The following is a 19303-nucleotide window of genomic DNA, read 5'->3' on the forward strand; positions in this document are numbered from 1 at the left end:
ATGTCCAGCAACTTGGATGGCTTTAGGATTAGTCAAATTCATGGAGGACAGAGGGCTCTCGAAGGCTACTAGCCATGATGCCTATGCTCTGCTTGCACAGCAGGAGGCAGCAATGCTTCTGAATATCAGTTGCTGAAAGCCACAGCAGGGGAAAGTGTGCTTATGTTCAGGTCCTGCTTGTAGGTTTCCTACAGGTATCTGGTTGGCCACTGCGAGAAAAGGATGCTGGCCTCGATGGGCTACTGGCCTGATCCAGCAGGCTCTTCTTATGGAAACAACTGAAGACATTTTTCTTCCAACAGGCTTTCCCAGAGGGATAAATGGGTCCTTGCCATGGGCAAGTTTAGTTTTTAATGATTCAGCTGTGTGTGGTTGTGTTTAGCAGTTTTTATGGTACATTTGCCTGAAACAATTGTATAGAAGGTGATTAATTAAAAAATCATCAGAATACTTTACATATTCCTGTGCAAGGTTATGTGAAAACATGGTGTAGGAATCTGACCTTGGTGCGAAGTTTTTCCATCAACTGGCTGAAAAAGAAAATCATTTTCTGTATTACTCACCCTTAATAAGCCACACAGCACAATTCTCTTTATGATAACCTAAACTATTGTTTTGGGATAATCTCTGCAACTAGACAGAACAATTGTCCTGTACCTGAAAGGCTTCTTCCATTACATATACACACACGGACAAAAGTGATGTCCTTGAATCCTTTGTCCCATAATTTAGATCCAATCTTTTAAAAGAGGTTGGGCGCCATTATACTATTGAAATCCTATTAGTCTGCAATGTCAAGGGTGAGATGGCGCTTAGATAGATTGTACAAACACAAATCTCCATTTTTCTTAGTGCAATTAACTCCCCTACACTCCACCTTGCTGTGAAGAAGGCAAACGCCTTGATGAAGTACCAAGAAAATGCAACATTATTTAGCAGCCTTCATTGGCACGGAGGCATGGTCTGAAGGTGCAAAGAATATGGCAGCGTTTCTGAAACTAAGCAGTGTGGTCAGTCCCTGGATGGAAGCTCAAAGTATGTCCTATGCCTCAGGCAGCAAAAATCTTAGGCTAACCTTGGCTAATACACTCCTAGACTTGCAGGTGGACCACCTCAAATTCTCCAATCTGAATAAATGGTGTAAAAAATGAGGTTTTTTTTTTCTTTTCATGCTAATTTGTTCCAGTTTAAAGAGTGTGATATTATGTGGAATTGGTCATCACAAAATCATATAACTGAAGAGTTGAAGGGAACCCAAGGGTCATTGAGTTCAACCCCCTGCAATGCAGGAATCTCAGCTAGATCATACATAACAGTCAACCTCTACATAGAAACCTCCAATGAAGTCCACAACCTCCCAAGGTGGCTGAACAGCTCTTACTGTCTGAAAGTTTTTTCTATATGTTTAGTCAGAATCTCCTTTCTTGTAACTTGAAGCCATTGGTTTGACTACCCTCCAGGGCAGGAGATAACAAACATGCTGCCTCCTCCATCTAAAAGCCCTTGAGATATTTGAAGATGGCTATCATATCTCCCCTCAGCCTCCTCTTTTCCAGGCTAAACATACACAGCTCCTTCAACCATTCCTCATAAGGCTTGGTTTCCAGACCCTTGATCATCTTGGTTGCCCTCCTCTGCACCCATGCCAGCTTGTCAACATCCTTCTTAAATTGTGGTGCCCAGAATTGGACACAGTATTCCAGGTGTGGTTTGACCAAAGAAGAATAGAGTGGGACTATCGCTTCCCTTGATCTGGACACTAAACTTCAGCTTTGCCACCTTCTGCAGTAGCACTGGGACTCCCACCTTCACCACAACTGGATAAGGACATTCATCACAAACCCTTAAGCAGTGAGTGTAGTGGTTATAACATAACAGAAAACAATGTTACAGAATATCAGAACTATTCCACCCACATTTATCATTAGGAAAGGGCCATGGATCAGGGTTAGAGCATCTGTCTTCCAAGCAGAACATCGCAGGTTCAATCCCTGGCATCTCCAGGTACGGCTGGGAGAGAACTCTGTCTGAGATCCTGGAGGTCCGCTGTTAACCAGTGTAAATAATACCAAGCTATATGGACTTTTGGGGGGGACGCGGGTGGCGCTGTGGGTTAAACCACAGAGCTTAGGGCTTGCCGATCAGAAGGGGTGAGTTACCGTTGCTCGGTCCCCGCTCCTGCCAGCCTAGCAGTCTGAAAGCATGTCAAAGTGCAAGTAGATAAATAGGTACCACTCTGTCAGGAAGGTAAACAGTGTTTCCGTGTGCTGCTCTGGTTCGCCAGAAGCAGCTTAGTCATGCTGGCCACATGACCTGGAAGCTATACTCTGGCTCCCTCGGCCAATAAAGCGAGATGAGCGCCGCAACCTCAGAGTCGGTCACGACTGGACCTAATGGTCAGGGGTCCCTTTACCTTACTATATGGACTTTACTTCTGATGATTAGTCATAAGCGGGACTCAGAAACTTTAGAATCTGTGCTGAGTGATGGGGATTTGAGGCTAATTCTGCCTTCTGGAAATTATGACTTAAATGGATTAACAATGTAATTCTCTGACCTCAAGCAGTACGATCCCTTAGCTCCATTACTTTCCTGTCTATAACTAGATTACTACAGTTGCACATGGTTCTGACAGTTATTGAACAGAGCTTCTTGTCTAATCAGTGCATCTGTTGCTACCCAAATGGAGTGATGTTTCACTAATTCTGAAAATTTTGACTTAAACATCAGTCTTACCGAGCCAGCCAGGCTTACTTAAAAATCAATAGATCAACAAGCAGACAGCATATTAATTTATTTTGAGAAGTATTTAATCTTGTCACTGTACTATTGCTAGTGCAGAAAAGAAAAATGAACTGTGTATCTTGGCTCCCATGAATGAAAAATGAAATTTAAAAGCAGCACTATTAGCCAATGCCAGAGACAAGCAACCTGGGACCCTATAGTTTTTCATATGATGATGATGATGATGATGCCATTTTTCTTTAAAATACTGGCTTTTAAAAAATGGTGTTTCGCAACAGTCTAAATTTTAAAAGTTTTCATTTTCAAACGGTCACAGTTTGTCTTAAGGTTATTTTGAGCACAAGAAAGTCACACCAATCTTTAGGCATATATGAGCAGCAAGTTTTTTAATACTGAATATTAATTGCATGGTCTCTGTTTATTTGCTGAGTATTTGTAAATAAGAGTTTCACATCTGCCTGCTTCCACTTGGTTCTGCTTGAATATTTACAAATAAAACAAATATTACAGAGATTTATAATATTACCATAAATCTCCAGTGCTGTCTCATTCAGAAAGCAATTCTATACACATCTTCTCAATTCAGTTTAATAGGACTTACTTGCAGGTAAGTGTCTTTAAAATTGCAGCTTGAACCCTTAAATGCTGTTGTTGGAACTTATCAGTGCTCTGTGAAATATGAAGCCTATCAATATTCAGTATCTGATTATTTTCAATAGCTGGCTTAGCATGGTATTTAGTTTTCAATAGCAATTGACAGTCGGCATGTAAATTTATTAGTATTCATTACCTGACAGGATCTGAAAGATGACATGCAGTGGTATATAGGGTTTGTCAACTAGCAGTTGCTGAGATTATCTGTATATTGCCCACCAAAATCAAAACAATCAAGAACTCAAGATCTACCCACACTGGAAGAGTGGCAGATGCAGCTGATGGACTATATGCAACTGGCCGAGATGACCGGCAGAATCCGTGATCTGGGAGAAGAGAAGTTGGAGGAAGACTGGGAGAAATTCAAGATGTATTTACAAAAACATTGTAATTTGGTTGAATGTTAAGAAGGATGCTAGATTATAAAAAACTGGTCACCACTAAACTAGATTTAAATTTGATGATAAGTGAGACTAAAGAAAATATAAAACTTTTTGGAAGAGGCGCTAGATTATATGTGTGAGTGGACATGAGATTGTAAACAAGTTGATAATTTGTTTGGAAAAATTTTTTTAACGATGTAAATGGGATCGGGAGACGTGAGGGAGCCCAAAGAAGTGATGAAATTGTTGTGAAAGAAGTAAGATTGTTTATTATGTTTTATATTTAAAAACCTTAATAAATATTTATAAAAAAACAAAAAAAACAAAATCAAAACAATCAAGAGATGCCAGCCAGTCTAAATTGCTTAGGTTTCGAAGTTAAATATTACATTAAAATTTGAAAATGGAAATTTGGGAAGGCATTTTTAAAAGTGAATATTCTTTTCTAGTGGACCTTGCTTCAGGTTTGGTGGTAGTTCAGAATCTCTGTCCCTCTGTCTGTGTCGCTGTTGTTTCCTGATTCATGAATGCAAACCTGTAAGAGTTGGGGCTACTCATGATTAGCTCTGGGTGGGGGCAGAGTCTGCACCTTCCCCCTGCTCTATTGTAAACACTTTACAATTTCTTGGAAGGAGAAGGAGAAGGAAAATACATGTTTTCATGTTGTGCAGAATCTTCTATGAGGTGGCTATCACAACTTCAAAAGTTGTAAATGTTCCTTTCATGTTCACACCTAACCGACTATATCAGGAAGGAATTTCTCTCTGTAAAAACTGTGTGGAGATGAGTTGAGTTAATGTAACTACTCAAATAGATATATCATCATGAAATGTTCCTCAGATTAGTGATAGATGATAGATATAGATAGATTAGATAGATAGATAGATAGATAGATGATAGATAGATTACAGATATATAGACCCTCCATATCTACATGCATTCTCTTCCTTGCTACAGACTTTTTGCAAAGAACGCTTGCAGAAATACAGAATTTGTGCAGCTCTCACAGCCATCATGACCATAAATCTCAGAATTATAACATCATGAATTAACTTCAGTTCCTGTGTGCAATTCCAGAGCACAAAATATTATGAAATTGACAAAAAACAAAAACAAAACAACTGCTAGTTGAATCAAATTCCAAAGTACAGCACAGCATAGAGAACTGGTCTTTTAACAAACGTCCCCTTTACATACAAATTTAATTACATCTTGGTATTCTGCATAAAGGAATAGCTACTCAGTGAGTCTCACCTTTATAGCATTCTAATACAATGAATCTCCAATGTGAAATACTGTTAATGATTTGTATAAAATTTCAATATTTTTAGTGCAGCGGTAAATCAAATTTTATTTCTGTACTTGAATTTCAGGGAAATATATTATCAACGGGTTGTAAAGTAGGCAGGATTTGAAGAGTAATTTCATTGGTCCATAATGAATTTTTGTGTCCATGACAACCCTGGTTGAAACTTATTAGCCAAAGTTCCCTCCCTCTTATCAAGGTGCTCATTAAATATTTTTACAATTTACTGGTTGGAAAGCTGTTTTGATTATTTTGCAAATGGCCATTTGAAAGACTACAAGGCTGCAAAGATCAATTATAGCTTAAAGTGATGATGGATTCATCCTTTGGAGTGTTTTTCGGTCACCCTAGAGAACAGTCTTCTCTCTGAAGGTGTCCTCTGTTGGAGAACTATCCAGTCCAATTCTAGATTAAAGGTAAGGAACCATAAGAAGGCAGAGAAGGAGCCTTGAAGCTATCCCTCAACCATTATTTAACAGCACCAGATCCTCAGACTGAAGAGGCACATAGCTCATGCCTTCCCCAATGTGGTGGAATTTCTTTCATTTCTACTTGAATTATAGTCCTTATTTCTACATTTGCATCTATACGTATAAATTGTCATATATTCTAATTTTATGCAACTTGGTGTCCCATTTTGTCCTAATGTTTTCGTAATGTAAACACTTTTTTTTTTTTGGCAATGCCATATGGAAGTATAGAAGTGAGAGCTGGACCATAAAGAAGGCTGATCGCCGAAGAATTGATGCTTTTGAATTATGGTGCTGGAGGAGACTCTTGAGAGTCCCATGGACTGCAAGAAGATCCGACCTATCCATTCTGAAGGAAATCAGCCCTGAGTGCTCACTGGAAGGACAGATCCTGAAACTGAGGCTCCAGTACTTTGGCCACCTCATGAAAAGAGAAGACTCCCTGGAAAAGACCCTGATGTTGGGAAAGATGGAGGGCACAAGGAGAAGGGGACGACAGAGGACGAGATGGTTGGATAGTGTTCTCTAAGCTACCAGCATGAGTTTGACCAAATTGCGGGAGGCAGTGGAAGACAGGAGTGCCTGGTGTGCTCTGGGCCATGGTGTCACAAAGAGTCGGACATGACTAAACGACTAAACAACAACCAGACAAAACAACAACCAGACACCATTGAGGTAGACTTGAAGGGCAACCTGCTCTCATTTTTAGATGATTAAGCTTGCATGAATTTGAGCAAAAACATCTGCAGACCAGCATTTTCTGTACTGGCTGTTGCTCCTCTGTCATTCCTGATCTTGCCATAACATATGTGTGGAAAAGGCCATGTGATGCAAACATGCGAGTGTTGGGTCTGAATGTGAGAAATCCAGCTTCAAAACCCGGCGGAGCTATGGAATTGCCTTGGCCAAGGCATCGTCTTTCATCCTACCCTACCTCACAGGGTTCTTGAGGGACTAAAACTGTTATCCTAGCTCCTTGGCAAAAGGATGGGCAGATATATGTTAAGCAATCAGATTTTATTTTTCTTTTCAAAGGTAAGAGTTCCTGGGCTGCCTGGACCCTAGGAAGGCCACTCTGCAGCTCTCTGTGCCCAAGTAAATGGGTAACAAAATGATAGTAAATAATGATGAACTAGCCCAAAGCACAATCTGTCTCCTACCACAAAGCACACCCCTGCTTCTTCCATGCAGATAAATCAGCTTAAATGTTCTTGCCCTTGGCACCTTCACTTTACACATTGCCTCTTGCATTTTTCTATCACCATATGCCAGCCTGGCATGTTGCCCACTCAGAAGCAACTCATATACCCTTGCCCCTAGGTAAGCGGCGTCTTCATATCGTAAGAAACCTTCTGGTACCTCGAGGTTACCTTTCCTCTTTGCCTTGCTGTTTTACATGTGGCTGATTTTGCTGTAGGGAATGAAGGCAGATGTAATAGCTCCCCCCACCCTAAAAAATAAGAAAGAATAAAAAAGAATTGGGAGGTCACTGGTTATTTTCAGCATATAATTATTCTGCTCTCCTAAATCAAAACAAGAGCCATGTAAACACAGGTAGGGAACACCATTGCAGTGATATTTTGCAAGCACAGTACCTGAACATTGAACCATTGCACTGGTATTTTTTTAGAAGGATTGGGTTGGGGGCAGAATCGGATGAAATTTGCAGGAACGGTCACCTCTTCTGAGCATACGAATCCTTTAAAAAACCAGCAGGATAGTGGCAATGATAATTCCACAAAGGCAGTCATTGCAATTTTGGCATGGATGAGAAGGGAAGCTCGTGTTTTGTGGGCAAATGGTCAGAAAACTGCAAAGATTGCAGACAAATAGGTCCAGGGACTTTTGTGCCAGGCATCTTTAACGTTGATTTGGTAGGGTGGGGGAGCCTCAAAAGGAATTTGCAAGAGGTTTTTCCCCCTGCCCTCTCCCCACCTTGGTACTGTATTTGTTCTTCCTCCCCCATCCCTCCGCTCTGGTGTAAGTTCTGAGAAATTTAGTTCTACTTTCAGGAGATACTTTTGCAGATTTATGGGTGCATCTAGAACCCCAAGGCACTACAAAATGGTTTAGGGGTCCCCAGTTTAACTTCTGCCACCTCATATAGCTGCTGCTGCTTCTTCTTCTTCTTCTTCTTCTTCTTCTTCTTCTTCTTCTTCTTCTTCTTCTTCTTCTTCTTCGTTCTGCCCAGACACTGAGGTCCAGCGCCAAGGGCCTTCTGGCAGTTCCCTCACTGAGAGAAGCCAAGTTACAGGGAACCAGGCAGAGGGCCTTCTTGGTAGTGGCGCCCGCCCTGTGGAACACCCTCCCACCAGATGTCAAAGAGAAAAATAACTTACCAAACTTTGAGAAGACATCTGAAGGCAGCCCTGTTAAGGGACGCTTGTAATGTTTAATAGGTTATTGTATTTTAGTGTTTTTGTTGGAAGCTGCCCAGAGTGGCTGGGGAAACCCAGCCAGATGGGCAGGGTATAAATAATAATAATAATAATAATAATTAATAATAATCTTCTTCTTCTTCTTCTTCTTCTTCTTCTTCTTCTTCTTCTTCTTCTTCTATCACTCGTAGCCAAGTAAGAGTGTCTTCCATAAACACGCTTTTAACAATGAGTCCGTAGGTGACTGTGGAGGCCAATTCTGGATCCACACGTCCTTCCACAGTTGGGACATCCTGCTTTGCCACTGACAAAACTCCCAGTTCAGCTCAGCATTCATCCGAGTCAGATGTAAAACCCTCCTATTAACTATCTGTGATCGCACATGCATACAGAGATTTAAATCAGGGTTTCTGAATCTCTACCAGTTTCTGAAGATTATTTCTCACAGATTAATGGACTATCCAAGAATAATGCAACAATGAATCAAACTGAAGCCAGAGAAGAAAAGCACACCAATGTCATTGCACTGCTGCAAAGCCAGCTGTGCAGGAGAGCATGAGCTGAGTGAAATAATGTTTATGCGCTTTGATACTATAAATCCTCCTCAAGCTCTCCGGGAAAAACTGAATGTCATCCTTCCCATCTGTTACGGTCTGTACAGAATGACCCAGTCCTCTAAGGGCTCCTGATTACCTGCCCCCAGTTGCAGCTGCTTCCTAGGAGACCTCCTTGATTTCGGCTATTTAGGCTAAAAGAAACGGCATTTCCGTGCGCTGCTCTGGATCGCCAGAAGCGGCTTAGTCATGCTGGCCACATGACCCAGAAGCTGTATGCCGGCTCCCTTGGCCTATAGAGTGAGATGAGCACCGCAACCCCAGAGTCGTCCGCGACTGGACGTAACGGTCAGGGGTCCCTTTACCTTTTAGGCTAAAAGAACCTTAAGAACAGGGAGAAACAATGTTTTAAGATCAGTGGATTTGTATGCAACAACAGGCAGAGGGTTAAGGCTGCCACCTTTTCTCCATGCCTTTAAGAGCAGTTTGAGCTCAGCAAATTTGGGAGATGTGGTTTCCGATCTAGGCATTGACCACAGTCAGCAAGGTGACAGACTCATGTGCTGTCAGATCACATAGCATATGATAGAGAATTGTGCTCAGATGCTGATCATTCAGGAAAGTGCAGGATGAACATAAAATCCACCCAGGAGATACAAAGCTTTCAGGGCTTGAGACTACTACTACTACTACTATTCTTATTATCACCATCATTGTCATTGTCATTATTATTCTACTGATCTACTTAAAACTAAATACATATATAACATGTTACTTTAAAACATACAAATAATTACAATAAAATCAGCATGACCCCACTCCTTTAATTAAAAGCAGTCAGTTCCCAAAAGCTTAGTTCATGCATAGGCAAACTCGGTCCTCCAGATGTTTTGGGACTACAACTCCCATCATCCTTAGCTAACAGGTCAGGGATGATGGGAATTGTAGCCTCAAAACATCTGGAGGGCCAAGTTTGCCTATGCCTGGCTTAGTCATTCTTAGAGGGCCGGCCCTACTGTTGGACAGAGGAAGGAAGCTGTTACGAGCTGCTGATTCACCCAGCAGTGTCACAAAAGACCCAGCATTGTCACAAAAGAGTACTTTATTTTATTTATTTATTTTTCCTGCCAGGGAGGGGAAGAGTCTTTCTGCCTCAGGTGCAAAAATAACTTGACCAGTTTAGCTACTATTACCTTGAGTGGGGTGGGCAGGCTGAAGGGTCATTTGCTGCTCCACTTCAGGCAGCAAAATGTCTTGAGGGTAGCTCTACACTTCCTGTATTTGTCTTTATGGAAACGACCCGCTTTGTAAATCCTGTTTGCTGAAGACGCTTTCTCTTTCTGCGCACGCAGAAGGCAAAAGGCAAAGCTGGCATCAAAATGAATGGGTCAGCCAGGCAGGTAAGATTCAATATGAGTTGCTCGTCTTTAGGATCTAAACGAGCTTTGCCTACAAGGGCTCATCCTCTATTTCCCCATGGCTGTCTCTGAATCCTTCCAAGGATTAGCATTAGGAGTGAAGCCAGGCAAACAGGGAAGGATGCAAATGGCTTAGCTGGGATTTCTCAAGCACAGCTCAGTGTCACTCAAAAGTGCCTTTAACCATCTCTGTTACAGGACTGAGATTTCCTGATCTTATAGTGCGGGTGAGATTTATTTCTCTTTGAAACAATCTCTCAACTTACTGTGGATGTATCACTATAGATCTGGATAAAACTATGGATGAAAGGAACAACAACTTGCAGGGACAGCATGACTACAGTCTGGAGTCAGATAAGCATGTTGACCATTCTCAGTTGAAGCAGCTGGTGACAGCACAATCATCCTAGTCTTTCTATGGTAATTGACTCCTCCTAACGTGACTACTCTTCTGAATTGTCATTGTGCTTATCTTGAATACAATTAGGCTTGATAAAGACTCACTGAAATAAATGGACATAAGTTATTTTATTTATTTATTATGTTTCTATACTGTCCTTCACCCAAAGATCACAGTGTGGTTTATGATTTAACCCCCCCCCCCAACCAATACATAACACAGTACAAACAAAACAATACTTAAAAGCCTACCCTAGAGATCCACCAGGAAACAGAATTAAATAAAACTTTGGTTTTTATGCTCATGGGATTGTAAGGGACAAGGAGCATATCAGCAGATGTGATGGGTGTGTAATTATGTATGCAAGTTCTTGGAAGCAGGTTGTAACGGAGATTGACATTATTATTGGCAAACTGATGACCTTTGATGCTAAGCATCTTATACATTTTTGATGGTGCCAATGTTGACCTTACTTCTCAACAATTATTTCTATATCTGTTGGTTGCTGCTCATCTAGTGATCTCTCAAGTGTGGAAAAAAATTCACATATTTATTTATTTATTTATTCTTGCAATCTGCAATTCAGACTAAGTTTAGCAAAGTTAACTTCCATTGAAATCAATGGGACTTCATTTAGTCTTGACTAACTTGCCCCATTTATTTCCGTGAAACCTTAGCTTAGCTTGGATCCAACCCCATGTTTCAAAATCCCTGCACTGTTTGACATCCCTACCAAAGTTGAATAATATGAACACACCCCTTTCCCAAATTCTGACTATTGTTTGGTAGTATTAGATGAAGCCTTGCAGCGGGATAATGGACAGCCTACTGAGAGTTTGTGTTATGCTTCCTTTACATTAGTGTTGATTGATAAAGTTGCATAAGAACTCCAGATATGCTGCCAATTGTTTTATTGCTGCTTAAAATTTGGCTAAAGGCGTGGGAGAAAGATGCTTTGCATGACAAGCCATTAATCTAAGCCATCACTCACCATGCAGAAACTCTGATTCTTTTTACACCAGCCTGCTGCAAACTCTCTCAAAATTAGTCACAATCAATGACCATGGGTGGGTAATAGACATGTCATCAATCAATGATTCTCCCAGGAGTAGACTATTGATGAAACTTAGTACTGTGTACTGTGCACCAGGTAGAGTTCTCACTTCTCTGACTTACCAAGGAAGTAAAACAATCGTGCTGAATGAAGCAGTGGGGAGGACATTAGTGGCATTTGTCTATATGAACCCTAGGGGTTCTTGGAAGGCCAGAAAGAAACTGTGAGACTGATACCGCCATTAAGATAGCAAACACATAACAAAGACTTGAATATATTATTCCCAGGTGCATTTGATAGTAGAAAGTAAGTGTGTGTGATGTGTACATATGTATGGATGTGTGTGTGTGTCAGAGTGTGTGTTGATGTTGCCCTGATTGATTTTTGCAACCATCATCTGGCCCTTGGAATCATGGCCATGAAGGAATATGGCCCTCAAGCTGAAAAGGTTCCCTATCTCTGTTTGTGATTGTGGTAATGCAGGGCCTTGACCACAATGCGTCTGAGGAAGGCAGCAAAAGCATTTTAACATTTGTGGGTGTCCCCACCCTTAGCCACTAAGTTGTTTTTCCTAACCTATAAAAACCAAGGGCAGGCCAATGCTTCTGGCAATGCATTTCAGTTCCTTCAGTTCAGCCTGTCTTGACTTTGGGAGGTAATAAATAAACAAATTGATACTTTGTCCCCTAAGCCTCCTCAAATATTTCCTTGGGAAGAAAATTACTTCCATCTGTTCTGAGTAGGTTGTTCTAGTGAAAGATAGACTTATTTGCATGAAAATAAATGTCCTTGTTGTTGTGGCTAACCCTACTGAGAATCTTGTCTAATGCCACAGTTGAAGCAAAGTTCACAAGCGGTTCTCTGCAATGACAGGGTTATGGTTATCTCCGTAGAATTACCTATTTATTTATGAGCTTGGGTTATTTCATCTTAAGTAAATATACTTGACAGTTGCTGTTGTTTGTTTGGATTATAAAAAATCCATTTCTGCTGGTAAGGTGGATTCTGAGTTAATCCTGGAAGCCCTCAGAAGTTAATATTCTCACTGTATTCCTTTCTTCAGCAACTGCGCTCCCGGTCTTCTTGACACAGAGCTCACCCAGACATTTATAATGAAAGTTGTGCTTGACTGTCACAATCCTGTGCAAGCACAGTAAAATCACAAAATGTGGCACTGGATGCAGAATGGAACTCTGGGGACATGGCAACATTTCTATACAAATAGTCACAATCACCCTTTATCCCACTGGTAGCAATAATGAATTCTTCATGTCACACCTAGAGACCTCCACTCCACTTGTCGATGTTATTCTCAAAATATCATCACATTCTTCTCTGTGCATCATCACAGCATATGCCAGAGAGTCGGCTTTGTTTTTAGTTACGTTCCCCCCACCTTTTTAATCCAATCCTCCACCGCAGATTTCTGTGTTTCAAAATAGAGAAGAAATGGAGGTGTTAGAATCAGCATAGTTTATTGAACGTAAATGTTATGTGTGATTCATCTGTATAAACAAAGCTTGCAAGGAAAAATGTGGAAGGCTCCTGTGGGTGTTTTCATTTGTGAGATGCTAAGCTCTGAAGTGGTTCATTGTTTTCTACCTAGAAAAAGAAAAGTGTAATCTTTTACTTTAGGGCCAGGATAGGGACTCTCCAGATGTTTTTGAACTTCCAGCCAGCATGTTCAGTAGTCAAGAATGAAAGGGGACTGAGTATGACAGATCACTGATTCTCCACTCCGTGTATGTGTGTGTGTTAATTAGAAAAGGCTGGGTTCAGTACTTTAGCCCAGCTTGGTTGTATATCCTGGCTAATAATGCTACAAAACTCAGGGTAGAAACTCCATGGCACTTTATAGTTTACAACAGGTATCCCCAACCTTTGGGCCTCCAGATGTTTAGGACTACAATTCCCATCATCCCTGACCACTGGTCCTGTTAGCTAGGGATCATGGGAGTTGTAGGCCAAAACATCTGGAGAGCTGCAGGTTGGGGATGCCTGGTTTACAACTTCCAAATTTATTTTGCTTTTTCTAGAATTTGCTATTTTACCTCTTGAATGCTTCAGAAAACAGCTTACCACCTCAAGCACTTGTAATTACGCTCCCTATCTTATCCGCTTCTCTTCTGTTACTTTCATATTCTTATCCATCACAAGCTAGGTTCTGGGGAGTAAGGAAACAACTCACACTTGCAGAGACACCAACCGTGAAGTTGTATATATATCAGGGCTAGCCAATAGGGTTTCCTCCAGATGTTGTTGAACCCCCCACTACCACCATCTGTGGCCATTGGCCATGCTGGTGGGGGCTGCTAGGACTACCATGAGGCTACCCCAGAGAGGACTACCATGAGCTGTAAATCCTACTGAGTTCATTAGGGCTAACTTCCTGGTAAGCCTTCATACGACTGCAACCTAAAGCAGATTATAGGATCATTAAGGACGATCTCTCTGAAGATAAGAAGATCATTAATCTCCAGAAATGAAATGTTTGGCCATTTGACCACACATTTTGGGGGGACGGGGACACTAATGCTTTTTTTTTTTTAAATGGACACCACAAATGTCTGGACAATCTCTATATTTCTCTATATTGTTGCATGCCACCCCAATCTCTGAGCATTGTGAGATTCCATGGGTTCCAGGCGCTTACCATGTTTCCTTCAGCATGAGACACAATGGAGGCTGTGGTGTCTTTAAGATACGTGGTTTATTTACATATACAGTCGTACCTTGGAAGTTGAACAGCTTAGTTCTCGAATGTTTTGGCTCCCAAATGCCGCAAACCCGGAAGTGACTATTCTGGTTTGCGAACTATTTTTGGAAGCTGAACGTCCAGCGGGGCTTCCACAGCTTCTGATTGGCTGCAGGACCTTCCTGCAGCCAATCAGAAGCCATGCTTTGGTTTCTGAACGTTTTGGAAGTTCTGTTTGACATCCAGAACGGATTCCGCTTGGCTTCCAAGGTACGACTGTATACACAACCTGATCCTATGATGGAGAGGCTCACAGCATTAAAAACCTTGCTTCCCTGGGTAGTTCTCTCCACTTTGACTAGGATCTGCAAAACCCAGTTCTCCCTCTGCAAAGTGGGAGGTATGGTTTGTAAGAAGATTAGGCATCACTACCCTCAGGCCTAGTCAAAATGGGCTGGTTTTTATAAATGTTTTCTGTAGCATTAAAATGCACCCCAGTGTTGTTGTTGTTGTTGTTTTGGGGGGAGTGGTATCTACTGCCCTCACACTCTCAGTCAGCTTTGTTTTTCCTCAGTAAAGTTTTTACACAGCACAATCTGGTATGCAGTGCTGTGATATCATCACTTCCTCTGTGTTCACTGATTGCCTGGATTAACATCAGGAAAGCAACATAACTAGAGGTGGGGTTGCAATATTTTGAAGAGCAAAAAAGAGGACACATTCTACTTTTAACTATAGATCTCTATGACAACTCTCATTTTACATACCCATGGAGGAGAGGGTGTGTCCTGGAAAAAGAGGACCTATGGCAACCCTATAAGGAGGACAAACAAATAGTGGAAAACAGGCAAAAACAAACAAACAAGCGGATCTCACCACCATTAGGGAAGGAATTTTAGGTGAACATTTTAACTCCTCAGCAGTGTATTTTCAACTCAAAAGGGAAGAATATTCTACCCAGCCCTAATTTCAAATGCTTCTGTAATGAAATGGAAAACTACAAAGTACTCAGATATCCATTAAGCTCCCAACACAATTCTTCAGTTGCTAATTAAAATAATAAGAAGACACAGTCATGGAGCTGAAACGCATTAGCAGAGATCTTAAAAAATTAGCTAGAGCTTGAAACAGAAAATCCCTTCTGTGCCTGCTTGTAAAAGACTGGCTGATAAATGTTTACAAGGAATCATCACGGGACGGACACCTTGGTTGCCATTGTTTGTTCCACCATCATGTACAATGATGCTGGAATCCAGGTTTTTCCAGGTTTGTAAATTACGCTAGGCCCCAGCAGATGAGTATCAGCTTCAAAATGGGACTCCAAAGTCATATCTTATATGGCAAATATAATTAAGGATGCATAAACACCGGGCAATTGGTCTTGGAACGAAGTATTGAAAACAGGAATCACAGAACAAATATGCACAGGTGCTGATTGCCAAGAAAAGAGAATTGGGAGGAGGCAATGAAATCAAATCCTGTCTAGTGCTGAAGAGAGTTTCTGAAGCTTTATTAACGAAAGCACACCATTGAGCTCACCTAATATGCACTAAATCAAAGGAGATTATAATAAGCAGCACTGCTGTATAAAGGCCCTGGTTCTAGGTCACCTAGAAAAACTCTCGCTTTACAACACCTTGGAAATAATATACCGTATTTTTCGCTCTATAAGATGCACCAGACCACAAGACGCACCTAGTTTTTGGAGGAGGAAAACAAGAAAAAAAATATTCTGAATCTCAGAAGCCAGAACAGCAAGAGGGATCGCTGTGCAGTGAAAGCAGCAATCCCTCTTGCTGTTCTGGTTCCTGTGATAGCTGCGCAGCCTGCATTCGCTCCATAAGATGCACACACATTTCCCCTTACTTTTTAGGAGGGAAAAAGTGAGTCTTATAGAGCAAAAAATACGGTAGTTCACAGTTTGGCACAAGCAGGCACCTGAAACACTTGCGAATGTTGAACAAGGCAATTGAAAGGGAGTTGTGTGTAAGTGTTTTTTTTAATTATTATATCCTAATTGCCCCAAGACTGCATGGTTAATAAAGTTGAAGGGCTCTCTCCTCAATCAGTATTGATGAAACACCTCAAAACCAACAGTCCCTGTAGGCTCAATAACAGACAGGGGAAACGCATTCCATTCAGTAAGCTCTACTTCAAAGAGAAGCCTGCATTGCAGGAGAAGAAGAGGGTGGAATCACTGCAAATAAAGATACATCAGTTCTGCATGTTGCGTGTGAGAGAAGTGTGCAACTGGAGGTTCCCAACAGGGGACAGCTGGCGGTCATGCAACTGTGAAAAGCACACACCAGTGGTTGACAAACCACTGGACAAGGCAGATCAGCAGTGTGGAGACCCCAGAAACAGGAGGCAGGAACTGTGAATAGGCGGGCATAGGGGTTGTGTTTTACTATTTTATCCAGGATGCCCCGAAGCCTTCTGTTAACAGAGTCCAGTGGTTGGCCTTGTCCCCATTGTGCCACCCCACCTCAGAATGGGCGAAATCCCATGGGAGAGGCGCCATTGGCCTTCCCCTTTGACGTCAGGGGCTGGCAGGATGCTGAGGAATGTGTAATGGGGAAAGGGGGGGCTGGAGTCGGACTCAGAGAAAGGGGGGTAGTGGTTTGTAGGAGCCTGTACCAGCCAAGAAGCAAGAGTTGGAGGCAGGGAAAGGTCAGAGCTAGAGGGTGGAGTGCAGGGTGGGTTGGAAGAAGGGGAGGAAGAGGCAGGTGGGGCAAGTGAAGGTGCTTCCCCCACCTTCTGCATCACTGTATCCCAGATCTAGGAGGGAACTGAAAAGGGAGGAGCAGAGGAAGTTTCCATGCAAATGCAGTCTCTAGCTGCCCATCGAGTAAACTGGTGGGGGTGGGAATGGTCCCCTGCGGCTGCAACTGCTCCATAGAGCGTGGACCTGGGAACAGCTGCCTAGCTGTCAGATTGATGCGTGTAGATGCCCAGAGCTCTAGAAGCGACTGTGTTGTTTTTGACAGTAAATACTTAACTATCTGCTGTGCGCATTCCTTTGACTGGGAAGCACCCTTGACAGTTGGGCTCAGATCATACATCTCTCGGATTGCAAAGGAGCCACTCTGCCATCCAGGTATCCTAGGAGAGGCATGGGGGGGGGGGGAGTCGCAGTGGAGCATACCCCATGAATAAATCAGGCTTCACATTAGAGGAGCCGTATGAAATGGAGATGCATCAGAATCAGCAACCACACCACTCATTCCATGCCATGATATTTTTTTTTGCTCTTTTAAGAACACTTTTTGTTTATTTATTTCACAAAAGTTTATACCCCACCCAAAGCAGTTTACAAAAGAATACCTCAATAAACTACCAGTAAAAAAAAAAGGTTTTAAAAAACTATTCAAAACAAGAAAAAATAATTAAAATAAAAAATAAGCTAAAAACTGGGGCAGTTCAGCCAGCAGAGCATGAGACTCTTTATCTCAGGGTCATGGGTTCAAGCCCCACATTGGACAGAAGATTCCTGCATTACAGGGGATTGGATTAGATGACCCCCGTGGTCCCTTTCTGTACGCCCTTGTACAGCCCACGTCGTCAGCGCCTGCATGGGTTGGGTGTCGGGAGCACCTTCACCGACCTTCCGATCACAGGAACGTAGGAACAGCAACACAGCATTCCTGAGGAATAGGTCCTGGTGCAGTGGACTCACATTTGCTCATGTGAGCACCTCAAATGCAGCAGAGTAATGGCAACAAAGCTGTGGAGGTTTTGTTGCATACCTAATTTATTTCTTCTAATTAAACACATAAAAGAACATAACAAACATGTATGAGACAAACAGCTCTGTCATACTGCCATCTTGTCTCTAGACAGCTCAAAGAAGAACCAAACAGTACTAGGGACAGAAGTCTGGAAGATTAGCTTCTGCTCCCACCTTTCTCTCAGACAGAAAGTGAAAGAAACATGATCTGGTGACCTTGCAATGGGAGGGATGAAAATACTGACAGTCCCTTCCAATTCTACAGTTGTATGATTCTACGTTGCATGTATGAAAACATACAGCAACATTCTGCGTGTTTGGAAAATGCTTTTAGCTGGCCGCAAAAGAGTACAGTGAAGGAGCCTGCCTGACGTCAGTAGGCAATGGGTTCCAGTTGGTGCAGCCACGCTAAAAGATCAGTTTCTTATGAATCCAGAACGAGTGTTCTGTGTCACCTGCAACCGTGCCAACCTGCAAGGCAATCTTGCAGGTCATCTGGTCCCAAGCTGTTAAGGGCTTTATATACTGATTGTAAAGGGATGTGGGTGGCGCTGTGGGTTAAACCACAGAGCCTAGGACTTGTGGATCAGAAGGTCGGCAGTTCAAATCCCCGCAAGGGGTGAGCTCCCGTTGCTCGGTCCCTGCTCCTGCCAACCTAGCAGTTCGAAAGCACGTCAAAGTGCAAGTAGATAAATAGGTACCGCTCCGGCGGGAAGGTAAACGGCGTTTCCGTGCGCTGCTCTTGTTCACCGGAAGCGGCTTAGTCATGTTGGCCACATGACCCGGAAGCTGTACGCGGGCTCCCTTGGCCAATAAAGCGAGATGAGCGCCGCAACCTCAGAGTCGGTCACAACTGGACCTAATGGTCAGGGGTCCCTTTACCTTTATACGGATTGTAACACCTTGAGCTTGACATAGTAGCATAGTAAACTGCCCCATGTCTAGTCAGATCATTGATCCATCTAACTCAGTACTGTCTGCATGAACTGGTAGTAGCTCTCTGGGGTTTAAAAGAGGCGTCTTTCACATCTCTAACTGAAGATGCCAGGAACTGAGCTTGCACTGTGTTGCTAAGCGAAAACCCTTTCCCCTGTTGCACACTCCCTCATTAAGGGACCTGCCTCCTTCTCTCAACCCCAGCGATATGTTCAGAAAGCAGACAAGTCTATTTGCGGGCTCATTCCCAAAGTATTCCCCATTCTTACTTTCTGGGTTCTAATTGCGTTTCAGATTGTGTGTATACATCACTAATATTCTGTATCTTCATTTTCTGGCCTGTGTAGTAATTGAGCGTTCAGTCATTGTTCTGCCCTCTTTTCTGTCAACACTTATTAAAATGAAGCAATTAGCTATTGTCTTAAATGGAGTTTAGAGGTATGCCTCATTAGTTTTAGGCTCATTACAATTAACTGGGATGATAAATGTAAAATCCCTTTATTGCGGGCCCCTGTGCAGGAAAGTTGCAAGGCTTGATTATCTTGCGTAAATGTTAATTCAGCACACAGTGCGCTGGAAGTAG

The 19303-nt window shown here is 42.3% G+C and overlaps 1 long non-coding RNA gene across 1 annotated transcript in view; it reads left to right on the forward strand.

The window, feature by feature from the left end:
- Positions 1-9683: 9683 nt before the first annotated feature.
- Positions 9684-19303, forward strand: part of LOC309326115 — a 29294-nt gene continuing 19674 nt past the window's right edge. The window contains exon 1 of the long non-coding RNA XR_014150168.1: positions 9684-9890. This is a non-coding gene — a long non-coding RNA (uncharacterized lncRNA). The remainder of the gene's footprint in view (positions 9891-19303) is intronic.

The sequence above is a fragment of the Podarcis erhardii genome, assembly GCF_964252035.2.
Source record: "Podarcis erhardii genome assembly, chromosome: 12".
Lineage (NCBI taxonomy): Eukaryota > Metazoa > Chordata > Lepidosauria > Squamata > Lacertidae > Podarcis > Podarcis erhardii.